The sequence below is a fragment of the Meleagris gallopavo genome, chromosome 26 (assembly GCF_905368555.1).
Source record: "Meleagris gallopavo chromosome 26, MGAL_WU_HG_1.1, whole genome shotgun sequence".
Classification (NCBI taxonomy): domain Eukaryota; kingdom Metazoa; phylum Chordata; class Aves; order Galliformes; family Phasianidae; genus Meleagris; species Meleagris gallopavo.
The window spans coordinates 3,295,175-3,313,718 of record NC_139429.1 but is presented as its reverse complement, the minus strand read 5'-3'; the positions used below and the strand labels follow the sequence as shown (position 1 = coordinate 3,313,718).

At 44.3% G+C, this 18,544-nt stretch overlaps 1 protein-coding gene across 38 annotated transcripts in view; it reads right to left on the bottom strand.

Moving 5' to 3' along the window:
* The window catches only part of LOC109371009 (uncharacterized), a 214,789-nt gene that overhangs the window by 71,460 nt on the left and 124,785 nt on the right, over positions 1–18,544 (bottom strand). For 36 of the 38 annotated variants that reach the window (XR_014879734.1, XR_014879751.1, XR_014879731.1 and 33 more), the window contains one exon: positions 1,593–1,762. The gene's annotated coding sequence lies outside the window, so the exon portion shown is untranslated. Of the gene's footprint in view, positions 1–1,592; positions 1,763–2,346; positions 2,573–18,544 lie in introns of all 38 variants that reach the window. The other 2 variants (XR_014879742.1, XR_014879747.1) reach the window with 1 other exon arrangement.

Here is an 18,544-nt window from a genome sequence, read left to right as displayed (position 1 = left end):
CTCCGAACTTTAGAAAGATGACTGCACGTTCAGTAGGAACAGAAAAAACAGGCCAGGACCTACAAAGTGACAAGTGTCTTCCATTAGACCTCATTCTCTCCTCAAACAATGGATGAAAAATGTGGCAAAAACCAAAGGGACAGTTAGAAACACAACTCGTGTGTTACCCTTTTTAAACCTAAAACACACCCAGACCAAGATACCGTTATAGCCAGAGTCGATGTCAAGAAATAAAGTAAGTGTCCATGATTTTCAGCACAGGCACATTTCCACACTGACTAGAGATCAGAACAAGCTATTCACTTAAAGTGGGACTTCCACACAAATGCTGGAGTGAGCACTTGACCACATTTCAAGCATATAAATGAAACTGAAGTTATGCTACAAATGATTTTCCTTCCAAAATCAACTTGTGGCACCAAAAATGATGTTCTGAAATCTGAGTTAAGACTGAACATACGAGGCAGTTCTGACACAATATGAAAATAGAGCCATTGCCCTGAACTAGAAAGAAAGCCGCAATTGTTAAAAAAATCCTTCTCTCCTTCTTGCCCAATACCATCACATGAAAGTCTTCTGTTGTGCTTACGGACTAACGGCTGTCAAAGCTCTGTCTTTGTTAAATCACATCACATGTTTTGAATAAGGAAGAATGAAATTTACCAGCACAAAACTCTCAACCTCAGGGAAGACCAGACCAAGCAGGACAGAGTCCCTAATTGTTTTGGACAGGAACTTCCATCTGCCTTACATCTTGCAACTGAAGCAGATCTCCAACGGATGTTGAACATTGTGGCAGTTTTCATCAGTTTTCCCCTTACACTCTCTGTATTTACAACTGTTTCAACAGACATAGTTAACCACAGAGCTGTGTTGATTTACTGAAAACCAACATAATCTTATCCATTAGCAGAATAATTGTCTGGCTAGTCTTTCACTCCACACCTCTCGCCCAGCTTCCCATGGCTTAATGAGTCCCTTCAAGCAGGCTTTTCCCAATGGAAGTTCATGTATTCTTCCATGTCTTATTTTAGATGCTTCCTCTTTCAGTAGGTATTAACCAACCTATTTTTCTATCTTCTAAGCTGAAATCACTTTGCTCCTACTGAATAATACCTAATACTACATCCAACCATAAAGAAACCAGTGACATTCCCTGGGGAAGATGCTACCCATGATAAGCCAAGTTTATCTGGACACAAAATGTGTCCTGATGACTTGTAAAACTCAAAAGGTTGGCAAGAGTAATGGGTTCTATAATCAGTGCCTGGAAGTGGTATTGTGCTACCTACATATGTCTTGGTGGTAACAGCATATGGATTTGAAATTAGTGAAAGTTTGATAATCCAGTGATTTAGATTTTCCTGACACGATTTATTAAGGTTAGGACTTCTTGCACTTTGGTCAACATAAACCTGCCCTATTCATGACCACATGATGCCATGAAGGCCATTGGCGGGGTGTGAACGAATGCATCCAAATACAAGAACTGCCACTACCAAGCCTCACTGACCACATTTATATGGGTGAGAAGAACAAGCACTTCTAAGGACTGCTAAGAGAAGGTCCAGTGGAAGAAAAGCCAGGCTTACCTGAACCTCGGTGTGGAACTGTAGGAGGAGAAGAGGCAGCAGGTGACATTCTGCGCCCTAGGAATGTTGTTGGGGCCTGTCTGGCCCTGCCTCCCATCTTCAGGAGAACTCAGATGACCCTTTCTCCTTCTTGTCCATGAGGAATTCCCTATGAAGTCATCAAGGCATTCCTAAAGAAAAAGAAAAGAAAAAATGTATTCTTCTGTAGAGCAGGACTGTAAGGGTTGTGCTTTGCTGCAATCCCACACAGAAAAGTAAAATAGGAGTCTGGGTCACGAGCTGATGCTCTGCACAACTTCAGACTCTGGGACCAGAAAGACCCTTTGTTGTTGCTGTTTTTTTTGAATTTTAAAAGCAAAATGAACACGAGTTACCTAAATGAGTAAGGACATAAAATTTGTTTAAAAAAATTAAGAATACAGCCAAGCTTCTCCTCCTCTACCCAAAACAGTTCTCTCAGCCTTTATCTCATGGCTGTATCAGTTCTCCACTCGGTCCCTCCTTTATTTGTAGCAGAACACTTCCTTGGGGCCAAGTGCTGCCTCTGCTCTGGCTAAACTTCTTTTCCCCCCAAGTCAATCCAACATCTCAAGCATCAGCAGTTCCCTCTGATACTGTGGAAAGTCCAGACACTCCAAATTCCACCCCAGCTCTTCGGAGAGGATAACGTTTCCCTGCCCAGACCTAGCTGAAGAAAAAAACCCATCAACTTATTCAAATATTTGTTGCTAGACAGGGAAGGTCAGGCTCTGACCTCGCTTCCACAGGCGTAAGGTTGGAGTAACGACTGAAGTTCGGGCTCTGCACCCCTGTGTCTGCCGCCAGCGTGAAGCCACTCGGTGGGCATCTATCATCACAAGTGTGAAGGGAGAGCTTTGCATGCACAAAGCTCTGTAAAAAGCAAAGAAATGAGCCAGGCCGGATCCTGACGCCGCATCAGTATTCAGCAGTGGTTGCAGTGGGGCAGTTCGGTCCTTACACTGGAGTAAGGAAAATCAGGATTAGGCACCATCTGTCTCAAAGAGTCAACGAGCAGAATTGCTCTACATATTTGAATCCTCTTCCCCGTATCTTTAATCTCTTACACACTCCAGGTTTTCCATTCAGCTCCGGTGACAAAAGATTTTTGCAAAATGACAGTCCAGATTGAGAGAACAGAAATGCCAACCTCTGACAAAAGAGATAGCAAACTTTTATCGGCGGTAAGTGCTCCTCGCCTGCAGACATCGGTCTGCAGCGGTAAATATAAGGCAGATGTCGAATGGAAATTAAACATTGTGCTCTCAGGGTGGCCTCGGCCGCATTCAGAGCTTGATTTAAAACAAGGCCAGAGTTCTTTCATCATTTCTTCAAAAAGTTTCAGTTCTAAAGATATTCCAAACAGACACATACTTGACCTAGAACTTGGCAATGCAGGACAACGTGTGCATGTGAAAACACCAATACCGGGGATGAAAGGCAAAGCAAGTTGTCTGAGAGATGGACCAAGAGAATTTCCTCATCAGATCACTTCTATGTCAGCATTCTGAGGGTTAAGAGTGAATTCAGGTGAAATATCTTCTCCCTTTTCTTTCAAAGTAAATCCGCGGCGGTCGTTCATCATTTGGGAGACGCAGGCAGCTCGGTGTGCTGAAGCACCACCAGAACAGCAGCGCTGCTCGGCAGCTTTAGGAGGATTTCTCTGCACGCTCCTTTACGACTCGAACCGTATTTACGCCTCTGAAAGCATTCTGCCTGTTATTATTAGGCACAGTAAAATTGTTTAGCACTTAAATAGCCAGACTCGAGAAACATAGATTTGAATGGCCCGAATAACGTAGTAAGAAACTCCTAAAAATGAAACCCGAAGACTGCTGAGCATACTTTAGTCAGGAGAATAAGCATAAATTTAAGGTTTGAAAAGATGCTCATATTTACAAAACCAGCTAACGGCATAAACTAAATAGCATTCACTTCTCTCCTACTTTGTTAGATTTTGCGGACAATAAAATACAGACAGTGAAATTACGGGATGATTTACCACTGGAATATGGAAATGTGGTTGTACTCTGCTTGGACGCTGCATTTTTAGAAATTACTTTTTTTTTTCCCCCCTAAACAATTTCACATCAGAGTAAAAACAAGAAACTCCTGAGGCCATGACTTTGTCACCTCCCCAAAGTTTGGGTGGCTGCAGCAGCCGGCCTGCGCCCGCACGGAGATCAAACACAAACCCAAATGGCCATAACGTCCTGCCTGCATTTCTCCCCCCTGAAAGGACGAAATCGTGACCGGATTTTACTTTCAGATGACCTGACAAACCAGCACTCCCTGGCACGAGCAGGGCAGTCATTTCCCCTCCATTTCCCAGTACAAGATTTAATCAGCTGAAACACAAACCTCCTCCTGCACTGAGATCTTTTCGAACAAAACCACACTGCAAAAAGTCTCTCTGGCCTTTTTAAAAATCATTTTCAATTGCTTTAAAACACAAAATAGAGATGGATGGATGAATGGATGGACAGCCAGAGAAATGCTTTCAGTCATGCTTCCCCCCCCAACCCTTAAAATTGAAAAGCATCGGTATCCAAATAGCAACAGGAAATTTTTACCTTGTGGCTAAAAAGCTCACTGTTCACTTTGCAGCTGCCTCTATTTTTTGCTGGGCAAAGCACCAACACAAAAGTCTGTCCTAAGAAACCAAGCTTTTGGCACAAGGGCAGCGACAAAACGCAAACCTACAAAGAATTTTTCCCCCCCGTCCCGTCGTTATAATTCCTAATTTTGTGGGATGCATTGCTGGGCTGTTTATCATAACAGTGTGCAATAAAAAGGACGAGTAACTCTTGCAATTTTCTCCCTACTCCTCCCCTTGACAGGGGCCACTGATAGGGAAAGAGGCTCGGAAAAGCAGAGCGGTGAAAGGCTAAGAAACAATAGGCAACCATGGCTTTGACAATGCAGCCCTGAACCCTTCTTGCTCCCGCTGTGACACTTGCATTCAAGAGCAAGGGCGGCTGCCATCATAAGAATGGACAATGGCATGAGGAATACAAGGGAGAGGGGGGATAAAAAAAAAAAAAAAAAAAAAAAAAAAAAAGGAAATCAGATGAATTCAGAGCTAAGATGGCAGAGCTCTCACCTTTTCCGCTTTTTTCGAGTAATCTGGATGGAGACGTCCCGCAGAGAAGAGATAAAAAGGGTGTGCTGAACTGTTGGATGGTTCTGAAGACTTCTGCATTTGCAAACGCATTTTAGAACTATTTGTAGGGGTATATATGCTGCATGCCATCTCTCTGTCTCTGTCTCTCTCTCTCTCTCTGTGTCTCTCTCTCTTCTGTTTTATGTCCTGCTATCTCCATCACACACCTCTAATAGTATGAAGACTTTCTGCCCATGTAAGTAAGTGAGAGTGTGTGTTCCTTAATGTTTGAATCAAGACACACGTCTGCATGCATTTCTAATCTAAGGAGCCTATAGCAGTTACTACAACTATCAATTAGTCAGCAATAGCTTGAGATCCCCATGTGTCTGGGTGAACAAAGGTGAGAAACACATGCAAATAGTACTACAGCACCTGGGTCACGTACAGTAACTTAGCTAGCAACAAATAATTGCATCTGTTTCTGCTTTTTCGATGCTTCTTGCTCATTGTTATGTAAAGTTACAGCTTATTAATGTGAATAGTAACACAATTAGACATGGCATTGTATATTTTCATTTGAACAACACAGTAAAAGGAAATTAAGCTTAACTAGATGGAAATAAATGGTGACTTAAAGGCTTTAAACGAAAAGATTCTCTGATCTGCGGCAGTGCTTCCATTTTTTGATCAATTGTTCTTGAGTTAAAGATGCAAATGAAGTAGATGTATTCGGACATTTCATATATATTAGATAAGAAACTGATTATTCCGGAGGAGACAGAGAGGACGCCTGATTTCCTGAAGTTAAGTCCATAAAAAGGGTACACTCAATCTGTTACTATCTTTTTTAATTAAGCGACTGTTACTTTTAAGAACATTTAAAGGGTGTTTTCTCCGATGTTTTAGACTTAAGCCAAACAATTAAGAAGAAAGATACGGTACCTTTGACTCTCTCCTTCTTCTTAACCTCAAAAAAATAAAAAATAAAAAATAAATTAAAAAAAAAGAGGATTACCCTTAAAAACGGTCAGAGGTAAAATGGACTTTAAAAAAAAGAAAATTAAAAAAAAAAAAAGAAAGAAAAAGGGAAAAAAAAAAAAACCTGAATGAAAGAGCAAAGCGATAAAACAGAGACGCTCCACGATCCAGCAGCACCCTGAGTGCAGCACGAGACGAGCAGAGCGCGGCTGCTATCCGTGAGCAGGCAGCATTTCAGAGGTGGCAATGGATTCTGTGGACAACGTTATTTACACAGATTTGATAAGAGCGACAACGGCTCCAACCCGTAATTTAATTTGCAGAAATTATATCCCGCGTGGCGAAGTGCGGGGAAGTCTGAGAGTTAAGCAGTGTGAGAGGGATGGTTTGGTGCTGAGCTTCTCCCCACGTACAGCGTGCAGGCAGGGCTGCAGGGATGCACTGCCTGACCCTCTGCCGGGAGCTCGCTTCCTACTCCTACCAGCTTCCTTGGGAGGCTCAGTAGTGACACCAAAGGAAAAGCGTTCTTCCCACTGTTGGGCTCTGAGAACCTGCCAAGTTTATTTAGCTTTAGGAACAACAAAAAGAATTAAAATAATAATAATAATAATAAAAATTTTTAAAAAATCTTCCGATTAAAACAACAGAAATACCTCCTTAAGGAAATCAGTGCCCAGCTCCCTCACCTAGCAGACCTCTACGCATACAGCAGGTGCTCGCGGAGAAGCAATGCTGCAGGAAAACAACGCAGCGTCCCTGCAGAACACGGCTCTGAAGGCTTTGCGGGTGCAGCACTGCCTGCCATGCAGCTCCGCATCCCAACCGCGCTGCTGGGATGTGCGGGCGCTATGGAGACGGTGCAGCCCACGGAGCGGTGCTGAGCTCCGGGTGAGAGTCACCAAAACTACCAAATAATCGCGCCCTTCGCTGAACAATGAGACCTTAAAATATACGTGCAGGGGTATTACATGCAGAACAGGCAGGGGGAGGGGTGGGGGGGGGGTGGCGAGAACGTTTCCCATCAAGGCGTTTTATTTTGCGGCGCTGAAAAGGCTCTTTCTCACTTTAACACGAATTACTCATCGCTGTTCTGCTGCCTGCGAATGCACAGCGCAGTTGGAAGGGAGCATTTTTGGGGAGTTCGGTTGCAAACTCATCTCTCGATGCTTATCTGGGGGTGAAAAATAGCGAAATGGGCTAAGAAAGGTCACGGGGTGGCTGTGCGCTCACACCGCTATGGGACAGCTCTGTGCTCCTCCAGCGCCTGTCCCACACCTCCAACCCAGCGCACCGCATTCCGACACAACACGACTTTCTTTTAGAAAGAAGTCAGTTGAACAGACAGCACAAATGGGACGTAATGTAATCAAACGCTCTTCTTCATCTAATCTGTCTGCTCTGTAACATCGTCATCCCACCAGCACCGACCACAAAGCCACGCCATCGATTCGGGTCTCCTATGTTATTTCGCTATTCTATTCTTCAACAAGACTCCAAGTTGAGTGGCTGCTTTGCATTCCAAACTCTCCATCAACTTTCTAAGCGACGCTGTGTGCAAAGCGAACCGACCCGCACTTCTCTGCTGTGTTTTAATTGATGCATTTCGGAATATTGCGGCCAATTCCCAGAGCGCAGCGCAAATTTTTAAACCCACCAAAGACCAACAGGGATTTAACAACAGAACGGCCCAGGATCAGCCACAAAGACAAGGCTTCTAAACAGCATCCTCTTAGGTTTTCCCCAAAGAAAAAGACACCTCGCCTCATTTTCTAGGGCAAGCAGGATTCTCCCATTAAGGACAAATCGCTCTGCAAGGTAAATGACAGCAGTTGGAAAAACAAACAAGCCCTCCCCTACAAACAAATATCTCTGAATGCAATAAAAATGTTGACAACAGTTACGTGATTAAAGCAGTTGTTTTTTTTTTTCATTTAGGGCCTTACCATTGGAATAATTTAAAATTAAGTGAGAAACATCAGCCCCTTGGGTTTTGCAGCAGAGATTTAATTTGTAGAAATAGTGGTGGGTTTTTTTTTAACGTAGCTATTTTCAACATTGTGAGATAAAGCTCTCTTTTTTTTTTTCTAATTTTATTTTAAGAATAGACCCCATTTAGGATTTCACGTTGTAAATCTCCCTATGTCTGAATGCTGTTACAAGGTTTGACAATGAAAGAATAATTCATGTCAGACAAAAAGAGCCCTTCAATCAGCTTCATGCAGCTTTTCTCCTGCAGGGCTATGCCAAAACGAATGTGGAATCCTGAACTGAACCATCCATCACATTTCCCGAGTCTTTCAATTAATGACACTGCAATCAGATCGATGGCGTGTAATAAGAAAAGAGCTTTGCATTTCTATACCTATTAATTCGCTGAGTAACTCCAGTGCTAAAACGTGACCAGAAAGGGAAAAGAAAAGAAAATTTCATCCTCCTAGCAAGATTTTGGGGGATGTTTAAGCCATTCTGTACAAGCCTCCGTTCTACATTCCTGTCTCAGCCCAAGCCCTGAGCGCTCAAAAAAAAAAATCACCTTGGGTTTGTTTTTTTTTGGCTAACAGCAGGGCAGTCTCCTTCCCAGACAGGTATTTCTCATTCTGCTCCTGCTAAGCACGCACAGCACTAAGGAAAAGGATCCGTCTGTCACCCAGGAGCCCATTTTCCCTATTTCCCCCCCAGCCAGCAGTGTGAGAGCTCTGTGTGAGCCTTGCCAGCAATACAGGGCAGGACTGCAGACCCTTCTCCAGCATGCAGGCAGTAATTAGCGACCAAATTTCCAACTCACAGAGCATGCCAAGGATGGAGCTACACCACACGGTGATGAACCTCCAACAAAATGAGGTGGGGCAGAGCTGGGCAGGCGGGATATGGCAGCCCAGCAGCAGCCGTGGGATGGGATGAGAGACACCTCACGTCAGGGAACTGCCATAAGATTTGGGTTGATGGCAGAAATGATGGAGGCTGCGCAGAGCAGAGCTGCCAAGTGCCTTTCAGTCCCCTCACAGCACATGGTGTGGATATTATCTGGAGAGGCTGAACACTACGGGGAAAAAAACTGCAATTTACCAGAACATTGACTTTATTAAAGGGGTTGCACTTGGAACTGTCATTTCATTAAAAGGTAACTTTGCAGTCTTAAAATGCCCAAGTTACCAAATATTCTCTCTTTGAATGTGATGCAGTGGCCAAAAAGTTCCTGATTCCCTCTCCTTGGGTGACTCTGGGTCCCCAAAGGCCTTCACCAATGGGCCCCTGGGCAGGAGCTGGAAGAGCCCAGTGTGCAGCAGATGATGGGACGCCTCTCACCCACACAAGGATGGGATGAGAAACGGGACAAAGACTGCCCAACAACTTTAACCCCTTCCTCTGGATCAGACGGAGCTCAGATCTCCAGCGCCAATGCTTATTGCAGCAGCTTTGGCTTTGCCTCAAAGGAAAGAAGCTGCAGCTGTAGTAGGACATAGACCCGGGTCAACGCCTACAGAAAGAGTTCTTTGGGGAGCAATAGGCTTTCAGTGAGGTTGTGGATTTTGGAAGTCTTCAGAAAGGGAAAAGAAATCTTTACGTGAAAAAATAAGAAATGGAACAACACTGAGCAACAGAGGCTTTTAAGGTTCACTTCACCAATCCCTTCCAACATCGAAGTGCACTTTTAAAAGATCACTTCTTGCCGTCCCTCTTGGCATCCTACACAGTCACATCTCAGCAATTTCAAATCTCAGCAGCACCTCCCAACGAGCCCTCGGTCACGGGCCTGCAGGGATGCAGTCACACCTCAGTGTGGCTGTGCACAGCCAGGGGAACTGCCAGCACCACGGCCGTAGGGCAGGAGGACACTGCCCATGAGCTGGGCAGCAAAATAACTCCAGCTAGAGTGGAACAATAAATAAAGAAACTGCAGAAGCAAAGGCTGCTCATTGAGAATAAAACGTGAGAGGTGAACGTAGGCTAAAGAAGAAAAGATGTAGGCAGAGAGACCTGTGAAACAGAAAGGCAGCTTTGGTTAGGAGGCAAGATGCTCGTGTTCAGTGTCACTACGCTTTCTCCCCTCCCCACAGAGTACAAACCATCCTCCAGAGCTCAGCACGTTTCAGCAAAGCGAACTGCAGAGCACACCCACTGCAATGTGCAGGAGCCCAGGCGAGCTGCAGGAGTCTGAGGATCTCTGGTGTTATACGCAAATGTCTCACAGTGAATATGTGACCAGAGATTTACCGCTCTGCACAGTGTCCAGTTGCAAAGCACAGTATGTGCTCCACAGCTCCCCAGTGTTCAAATGTCTGCTGGCAGGTCAGGGAGAGAGGAGGAAGGGGTGCTGCCTCCAGCCATTCTTCCAGCCCTGGCTGCCTTCCAGCAACACACAGCACTTCAGAAGATGCAGGCAGGCTTGCTTACATCTGCTTCCCTTCTCTGTAGCTGCAGACAGACTTATGCACTGATATTTTATTTCTCTTTTCTCTTTTTAAATGAGTTTGGACACAGCTTTCAGTAGATATTCACTGGATTCTTTCCCTCATCTTTCTGAAAGGAGCACTGGGAAAAACTGCTGTAAATGAATTTGATAAAGAGATGGCTTCTCTAATTGTTTGTCTTGCTCAGTGGTTGGGGCAGAGGCAGCATCTGGCCTTGTGGTAATGCATCTGTCTGCAACAGCTTTGGGGCCTCTGTTAGCTCCTATCAACAGGAAAGCCAGAAAACCTCTGCCTGCAGCACAGATAGGAAAAGTGCACCAGGATGGTCCAAGTCAGCAGCAAAGCCTTGGGAACCAGACCCAGTCTCATTGCTGCGATGAATTTTGGGCAATTTAGCTACAGGAACACAGAGCTGCAGCTAGCAGAGTCCTGGGTTCAATCCCTACTGATCATAACATTTAAATAATGTCATTATTCAATTTGCTTTCTTCTGTTGAAATAGTAACTAAACAGACACCTTCACAGGGCTCCTGGTGCTCTAGCACATGGTTAACACTACAATTAAATTTCAGCATCTATTTGTAGTTCAATCAAACAATCAATTCAGCAATTCAGCCACCACCTATGCAAAACTCCCTTCCATCTCTTCCCTGTCCTGAAATCCCACCCTTGGCCTTCTCCAAAGCCCCCATCCAACCACAGCACCGCCATCACTCCCTTCCATAGAAATGAAGGCAGGTACATTTTGGTACCTGCATTTCACAAATAATTATCTGGCAGTGCAGTACTATTAAAAGGTATATAAGAGAACTAAAGGAAAACTAAAGGGAAGCGCAATGAGAATAGGAATCCAACAAGCAAAGAATAAGAAAGTATCTTCATAAGAAGCCTTGACCTTCAGGCTCTGGGATTCAAACAATCCAACAGTTTGCAGACAAAAAAGACCAAGTTCCCCAATGTTCCAGCAACTGTCCACTTACGAGACCCAAGTTTGCTTTAGAGAAAAACAGGCTTTGCTCAGGATTCATCTACTCAGCCAAACAGAAATTGCTTTCCAGAAGAGCAATTTCTGAGTTCCCAGTAGAAACAACCCAGGCCTCAGCTCTTTGGTAGCAGAACTCCATCACGTTTGACTCACAATGTCCAGGTTAGGTCTGACTGCCCCATCCAAAGCTCCACCTGACAGACGTTTTTCAGCATCCTTAAGCTTCATTGAGGACAGAAGATAATAACCCTCGCAGGTTCAATCCAAGACCAGCTCTGTCTAGCAATCAACAACTAATAGCTATGTTGTCAAGACAGGGGATTTCCAAAGGAGGTAAGGAGGTCTACTGGGACAATTCTGCATTTTTTACACACCTAAATGAGCCAGAGAAGCACAGGGACCTTTAGAAAGGGTGGTAGTTGCTGCTGGAATGGAAAAAGATTGAGGAGCACAGGGTTAGGAACCATACAGATCCCTGCAGGGTGGGGTGGGGGGTTTCACACTCCTCATGATGCTGCAGAATAAAAAGGAGCACTTCAGTTTTGTTCTGGGCTCTCTCCCCTATCTGATCTCATCCTCAGATAAAACAATGGAATCGCATATACAAATATTGGCACTCAGCATTCAGCCTTGTTTTTCACTGCAAGCCCAAAGCACGCGGCAGTGAAACTCCAAGTTCTTCTGAGCATGTCTAATCAGCTCTGCCTGCCAGATTTTCAATCTCTGGTGACCAGTTCTGTTCCCAATTTATACAAAAATGCAGCTTCTAGTAGTATGCGTGGTGTTCTGAGGACAAGCCCCAGTCCAGGGGCCCATGTGAAACAGGAGAAGAACACACACAGAGGGAGCAGGCCCAGAAAGGAGCTCATCATCAGCCTCCTGATCTCCCTGCTGGGATCTCTGCTCATAGCACAGGGCTTGGCAAGGACAGCTTCTCCGACCGATGAACTTTTCTGCTGCTCGTCCTGGAGGCACAGCGCTGGGATGCCGTACAGGAGGAGAAGGCAGAGCCACAGCACAGCTCCAGGCTGCTGCCAGTGGAATTTGGAAGCTGCTCAATGGAGGAGAGTGAGAAGAGCCACCCTACACACCCAGGTCGGATGCATCATCACCCAGACCTGAGCAAACAGCCCTCGTTCCCTCATCAGGGATGTTCTGTTCCTTAGTTGTTTAATTAACATTAATACTTCACTAGTGTCAATACACTTTTAAAGAAGAATGAGACCTCTTTTTTGTTGCTGGTATTCTTTGCTTCCTTTTCCCAACTAAACAAATGACAGCACTATGCATTTAGGACTGACACTACTAAAATAAGCTTTGACATCAAAAATCAGTTTGTGTAGTCACCTTCAGTAAGGAACTGAAAGAGCAACACCTCCAGCAGACAGATGACTTCTTAAAGCAGCCAGCATCATTCCCAATTTGAACGTGTCTTCTCCTCTCCACTGGCTACATAGGGAGCCTAATGGACCAGCATCATCTTGAACTACAAATAGACCTTTAACAACAAGGTGAATCTTCTCCAAAGCACCCAGCTCTTGTGTAAGTAACACTGAGACCTCCTACAGGGATGCAGCAGCCTTCAATTGATGAAAGTCATGGAAATTCTATGTCATTTGAAAACAACACCTTTCACAAACTCTCGCCAGTATTTCAGCTGCTCCACATGAGTTTCTGATGCACAAACTGGTATCTCTCCTACTTTCCTCCAACATCTCAGGAGTGGAAGTTTCTGAGAAAGAGATTATGAACAGTGTTCATAGGCTACTGAAGCAAATCCCATACTAATTTCAAGTGCCTAATAATTACCTTGCACGTTGCCTTGATTCTCACCTTCTTATTGCCCTTCTGTCCCTATTACACTTGTGCTCATGTACTCACGCATATTTTGTCTCAACAGATATGGAGATAACCTATTTACACTTCTGTGGGCTGATAAATAAGCCTTATTGACTCAAAAGCTGAGAAGTGAGATAATTTGAGGTACTATCAGATGCATATCAGATTTATGCCAATGCTTACTGAGCCTTAACTGCAAACACAGTTCTGTAAGTCAGCTGCTGCATGCTTTAAAGGGATGCCACCTCTTCTCTGGGAGTACATTAGTCACATATAAACTGTTGAACCTAGAGGAATGAAACTTTCCTCATGATCACAGTATGCCTGATGGAAGACTTTATTGCCTTTATATTAGCCTGTAAAATTACAATTATCATCCAACTCAAAACTAACCAGTGGTGTTTCAGCTCAGCAGCAGAGTACAACAGGCTGGCCGTATGCTGTGCATGTGATTCATATCTTCCAAGTGAGGAATGCAAGCATGATGTGCTGCTTTGTCTGGCTGCAGGGTTCGTGTGAGTTTAAGTACCTGTATGTTAGTGTTCAAGAGAAACAGATTTTTGATTCCCTCGGTTCAGGGACCCAGGAGCTGGGCTCCATGATCCCTATGGGGCTCTTCCAACTCAGGATATGCTATGATTCCCTTTGGTCTGAAATGGATTTATTCAAACTATATATTCTAATGCAAATTTGATTAAACTACAATCTTCTAAGTGGTTCAGGAAAGATGACCCTACAGAACAAACACAGCGAGTCTCAACTCTGTCATTTACCTTAAGCCTTTATAAGAAACCCAGAGGCCAACAACACCAGAGGAGGTGGATACAGTTCCACCACCCATTTCCTGGACACTTTCTGCTATTTATGCAATCATTAAATTGGACATTGGGCTATTGTATGATTTTCCAAGTGTTAAAGTCCAGTTTTCTTCAGCAATTCACTTTCAGAAAGTGTGATGAGAAGATGAGAACACAGAGCCTTCACTAGTTCTTGTGATACCACTGAACTTGCTCAGCCCCAGAGGAAATGCCAGGAGAATCCCTGCAAACCACACTCAGCCCGATGTAAGCAGGTGTGGATCCATGCACAGTTCTGAGCTCTCGGCCCATTTTTTTGACTGAAAGCATGGTACAATGAAGCCAACAGAACTGAAAAAGCATATACTAACCACAATCGGAGCCTTAGGTTTCTAAACCGTATTGAGGTTGCAAAAACAAATTGACATCAACATATGGAGAAAGTCTGAAGTTGCAGCAAACATTCGCATATGTGAGAAACTTTGACGTGTAAGAGACCCCATTAAATTCAAATATACAATGCACGAGATTAAAGTTATTCAGAGGCATTGGTGTTTGCAAGATCAGGCCCTGAGATTTCTCTGTGTAGTAACAGTTACTTTAGGTTTAATCTGTTATTGCATTAATATCTATAAAGAGCATATATAAATACAAATCAGATGGCAGCTGCAGTCTTACCAAGGAAAAACAAAAAGATTGGGGGGGCAGGGAAACAAAAATTTCCACGATGCCTTTCAAAAGCCATGTATTTTAGGATTATCATCCGGCTCAAATTGCAGCTATTTTTTTCCTCCTATACATAATACACATATTTATAAAGATACATAAGATCCAAAAAAAAGGCAAAGAAATGAATTTCAGAAAGGAAGACAATACTGATAGGAATAAATTGCCTCAGAACGGACAGATTGCCCCCACACAAGGAGCAAGTGATGGTCTTAAGCACAGCCACCCCCCTCAGATGTCTGTGAAAAGCCTGATGTGCTCTACTTTACACTTAAGAAAATTCACTTGGGAATAATGACCTTTAATTTATTTTGGCTACAGCGATCTTCATCTGTGCTTCTGTTAATCTCACTCTGAAGATTTCAGGGCACTTTTTAACTAGGGACTGACTCATTCTCTAGCTGCCTGGTAGTTAATCTGCTCAGTTATTTCCCCAAATAACCATCTGCTCTACCTTGTATTTGTTTCCCTCTCCGACTATCTCGGCTCTTGGTCTGCCCTGCTGGCTCATTCAGCACTCTTTAAGTTTCTCCTCTGGCCTTATGTCTGGTTGCTTATGTTTTGGACAGACAATAGAGGTGATACAGGCCATTATTCATGAGAAGCTTCAAGTGTAACGTGAGAAACATCTCATCTCCTGACCCCTGTTAGCATAAGAATTGCTGATAAAATTCTGGACTGAAAGAGAAGAATCTTCTGGGAAAAATATAGGCAAAAGTTTCACTTGAGAGATGTGTTTTGTAAGACAAGTCCAGATGAATTCTCTGCCCAAGGGCCAATCCAACCCCCAGAGCCGCTACTGGGATCTAGAGGGGCAGTGAGGGACAGACCTTATGTGCCTGCGAGATTTCCAAGAGAAGGATATCCTTTACCACTCCTTCAGCTCTGTGCCCTTGCATTTTATTTTTTATTTTTTATTTTTTAATCAAAGGATCACAAAGTGACTTAAATGCTTCATTAATTAAGGCCCGTAACAGTCCTGGAGAGGATGTAAATGTAGTTCTATTGATTCTTTTGGATCACCTGGGTTAAAGACCAAAAAGATCTCCTTGGATTTTTATGTGTTACCAAATTAACAAGTTTTAACCAGTTTCAATTGATTTTAGCAGAGCTGCATCTGAAAGAAGTTGGGGTGAAAAATCATATGTACTGAAAATAAAGTCTCTGCTAAAGGATCATCAGATACTAAACAGCTCATCTGATTGTAGAAAGTAAGTTTTGGTAACATTAGTGTATATATCTGTAATTAAAAAGCAAAGGCAGGAACTGACCCACTTGGCTGTTGAAGGGAAGGGAAGGGAAGGGAAGGGAAGGGAAGGGAAGGGAAGGGAAGGGAAGGGAAGGGAAGGGAAGGGAAGGGAAGGGAAGGGAAGGGAAGGGAAGGGAAGGGAAGGGAAGGGAAGGGAAGGGAAGGGAAGGGAAGGGAAGGGAAGGGAAGGGAAGGGAAGGGAAGGGAAGGGAAGGGAAGGGAAGGGAAGGGAAGGGAAGGGAAGGGAAGGGAAGGGAAGGAAGGGAAGGGAAGGGAAGGGAAGGGAAGGGAAGGGAAGGGAAGGGAAGGGAAGGGAAGGGAAGGGAAGGGAAGGTAGCATGTCATACCTCCAAGCAGCAGAGATACTCAGTCTGTGAATGCAAACCCTCACCTTTAGCCAGGGGAGCCACACAAACCAATGCTCTGATGGCTGTGCCAGTTTGCCCTCTGGTAACAGGCAGCAGGAGCCTTGCAGAAGGTCTTTAGCTGAGTAGTTATCAACCAGAGCACAGCCCTTCAAACCAGTTCTGCCTACCGCTGATACTTAAGGGTTGATCAAGCATCCAGACTCAACAGGGTAAGGCCTGGCATAAATGTCAGAGATGCCAGTGAATCAAAGCAACTCACACCAGATGGCCCCACTTGGCTTCATTGAAGCCCAGGTTCCCATCCAGCCCCCAAGCCATGCGTGGGACTCACAGGACAGGTGCAACTGTGTGTCTGCACTGTGTGATCTCACCCAGGCTGCTACGTCCAGATCTCAGGTGAGTAGGGGACAGAAGAAGGGAATCACTACCAGAAATAATCCCCTGGCCTAAACATTGATGCAAGTTTAAACAAAGTGATGGTTCTATAGGTATATTCTCATCCAAGAAAAGACACTTTAGACCTAGGAGAAGCCTCTTCTTTCTCCTGCAGACACCCTGAAATATTCTGGGGACTCATGAGGACACAGGGCTTTCATCCAAACAAGTCTGGGAGGTACCTGGATGCCCTGCTCCAGTCCTACGAACAGCTCATGAAAACACAGTGACTGTTTGCACTGACTTGCACGAAGTTAGAGCTGCAGGAGGAAAATTTTTAACACCCAATTTAACAGCAATTAATGACAAGGGGGAAGATTTTGTAACGATTCTGGCAAGGAATGTACAGGCAGGAAACTGTCAAAAATAATTCATATGTTTGAATGTATGCCATGAATAAAACACAAGCACCACAGTTTCACCACCATATTGTACCAGCACTACAGACATCTTAAGGCATTCAGGAGAGGGAGGTGCTACTTGTGCCTTTTACAGTTGAGTGAATTGAGATGCAGAGGTGTATAATGTGACCTAGGATATAAATCATGGCTGTGTCACACCCAGACCACAATAGCTCTCAATTTCCAGCACTGCAGATCTTACAGCTTTCACTCCTGCACTGGATTTAGCACAAATTACACTACCACCACTGCGAAGGAAAAGCCTTAAATAAATGGCAAACAACAAACCAAATGGGCAATTAATATTCTTGGATGGATTAAATCCACGTGTATATATTCAAAGTACTCCAAAACAAAATTTAAGCATACTGAGAAATGTTTATAGATGTTCAAACTGCTAAAGGCGTGCGAGGAGCTTATATTTCAAATACCAGAGGTCAACAAAAAGGAATATGTGAATTTCCAAACGCTCCTTGCTTGGCTGATCCATCAATATGATAACTAATACATACTTAAACTCCTCAATGCGTTCTCTGAAATTAAAACAACCAGACAGCGCAGAAAGAGCTTAAATAACCATTATCAATAGATTTCAGATAAAAATCAAGAAATAATTTCAGAGAGATCACTCAACACAGGCAAACAAAACAGCTTTGGAAACAGGACGGGGAAGTGTGAGCTGACAACCAATTTCATTTTGCAGACAGAGGCACTTCAGCAACCCAAAGTCTCCCCAAATCTAGAGCTTGACAAAGTCAATCCACGCTGCACTCCCCATTAATTGAGGGCAGGGGAAGCTTCAGTAAGGCTTAACAATGTTCCACTTAATGACAGCGTTCACGATGCTCCGGGGCAGGGCAGAACATGCACCTCCTCAACGTGTCCCCAACAAGTGCCAGCCGTGCTGCAGCAGGAGCTTCAATGCCCACTTTGTTGGCAGCTGCACGCTCTGAGCACAACAGTGGCACTCCTGTCCAAACTCTTTGAGTTAAGAACACTGCCTTAAGGGACACGATAGAAAAAGCCTGGAATGCTTACTTAGGACACAAGGCAGCAGCACTCTAAATGCATGTAGGGCTCTGCAGGATAGAACCTCGCTGAATTTTCAGCGATACTGAAATGCTACATTCCTATTTACTTCAAGGGAGTAAGTCTTTCTTTTGCTGTCTGTTTTTTGTCTCGTTTTCAACCTACCCCTCTCCTTGTCAACTGAATACCTTTCCCATTCTGGCCCTTAAGCCCTTTTTCTTAAATAGGACTTGGGGTCCCAAGTTATTTAGGAGCTTTTGTAAATGCTGCCCCGCTCTCAGCAATGCACGAGAAGAGTCCTAGAAGATTACAGTACAGAAAAGGAACTCAGAGAAATGAGGGATAGAAATTACAGCCCCATGACATCATGTACAGCGCAGGTAAACATCAAACAGACTCAACCCACCACAGGAGCAAGCAAGCGAGGAGCTGTGGGAGAGCACAGCCTGCTTCAAGAGAGGGCATTTCAAAACAAGGCAACTCCAAGCACGGGTCAAGGTTAGCACTGAACGTGGTTGGAAAGGAGAAATGCTCCTCGCTGGGCGTCTCTTCCTGTTAGCGCTGTGCTGGTGCTGGCTGGCCCAGCCGCCTCTCGCGCCCTCCTCTCTG